The sequence below is a fragment of the Uranotaenia lowii genome, chromosome 2 (genome assembly GCF_029784155.1).
Source record: "Uranotaenia lowii strain MFRU-FL chromosome 2, ASM2978415v1, whole genome shotgun sequence".
Lineage (NCBI taxonomy): Eukaryota > Metazoa > Arthropoda > Insecta > Diptera > Culicidae > Uranotaenia > Uranotaenia lowii.
Window position 1 is genome coordinate 408,643,488 of NC_073692.1, and position 1,756 is coordinate 408,645,243.

A 1,756-nucleotide genomic window follows, 5' to 3' on the forward strand; every position below is an offset into this window, starting at 1 on the left:
TGAAATTACAGGACGATTTCAGGACAGCAAAACAGCTCAGGAAAATAGCTGTCAAACGCATCTGTAGGTTCGAAACAATATTCTCCTGTAATTTGCAGGGAGCTCGAAACGGGTTTCTCCTGTGATTTGCAGTGAACTCTATCCTACCCAATCTTCTTATTCTTTTTTTATTATTAAAATTATTCCCAATCTATGCAAAAAAAGAACACAATTGATGTTTCATATTAAATATATTTTCCAATGTTTAAGGAAATGTCTTTTTTTCCAAAGTGGACACATTTTCACAATTTTCACTTTAACACTATACACATCACACAAACGAAGCAGTTCCTCATCATTCCTTCTGTAAATAAATGGCGATTCGGGGCCATACCATTAAGCCTGAGGCGAGATTAATTGACCAAACACGAACCAAACCGGGGCAGGGAAATCTTGTGCCCGAATCAGCCTAGTCGTAGTCCATCTCAAGTTTTGTCGGATCCTGATTCCTCGAGGCCACGGACTCTGGAGCTGTAATATGAAGTACAAGATGAGACAAAATTAGGGTGTGACTAAAATTTTAAAAAATATATTTGGAAATTTCAGTCCAACGCAAAAGCAATCTTACCGGAATCGTTATAGGGGACAGCTTGTAAACTCCAGCCAAATGTCATGTCCTCTTGTTTCCTTTAGGGCTTCAGCTTCAATCACAACTTGTGGTTCACATAGATCTCCTCGTGAGCGGCTACCGAGCATCAACAACAGTGAAAAAAAATGACAGTTGATGATTTTGGATCGAACAAAACGCAACACGCGCAAAACACATGGTAAAAAAGAGACAAAAAATCACGTTGTTTTTTTAAGGCAGGAGAGCAAAGGAAAGAAAACATTTGACAGCAATCAATCTACAGTGATTCGGGAGAACACTGCTCTGAATTTACGGGGATGCTTCAAGTCCCTGTGCTTTCGTAGCAAGTTTGTATCGGATTTCAGGAGAGATGAAGCGTCCCAAGATTCGGGAGAGTTTCTATTCGAATTTCGTTTGATTTGAGCAGTTTTTCTGTGGTACAGAGAATCACGGTCCCGAGCAGGATAAATCCAATCTTAGTGTGTACACACTTAATCTTTTCTCCTGTGGTCGGGAGGATTTCGTCCTGTATTTTCAACAGCTGAAATTACAGGACGATTTCAGGACAGAGAATCAGCTCAGGAAAACAACTGTCAAATGCACCTGTAGGTTCGAAACAGTTTTCTCCTGTAATTTGCAGGGAGTTCCGAAGTATTCCTGTAGGTTCGGAATGGTTTCCATTCGATATTTACATGAATTTCATATTTGTTTACACCAAAATAACAAAAGCTTTTTTTTAAACATTATTAAAATTTATTCACAATCAACAATACTTAACATTTCTTTTCCTTAATTAACACATGAACATCCTAGCTGCCTTTCCTGGTGGTTTGGTAATTTATGTTGGATTTACCTGCAAACAAAGAACAGTCAAATTTCAGTTTTTCGTCGATTATAAATTGGATGAAAATACTAACCTGCCCCAGCACCATACCTTGCTGCTGATTCCACTGGATTTTACTTATCCTTCAGATTCTCAGCCTTGTTTTGTGTAGCATATCTCCAGCAATCAGCATAGCGGCTTCATCGGAAATCAACATATCCAACAGTCAGCAGCGGCTCCATCGGTGTCGGTATATTATTCTCTAACGGCCAATTCCTCAACCTGTTGGTTCCTACCGCCCGCCAAAATTTCAGCCACTCCCGCTT

At 39.6% G+C, this 1,756-nt stretch overlaps 1 long non-coding RNA gene across 1 annotated transcript; it reads right to left on the reverse strand.

The window, feature by feature from the left end:
* Nucleotides 1–211: 211 nt before the first annotated feature.
* LOC129743564 (uncharacterized) lies at nucleotides 212–757 on the reverse strand. The gene is made up of 2 exons (XR_008736616.1): nucleotides 608–757; nucleotides 212–510 (listed from the first exon to the last, which is right to left on the reverse strand). It is a non-coding gene; the product is annotated as an uncharacterized LOC129743564 (long non-coding RNA).
* Nucleotides 758–1,756: the final 999 nt, after the last annotated feature.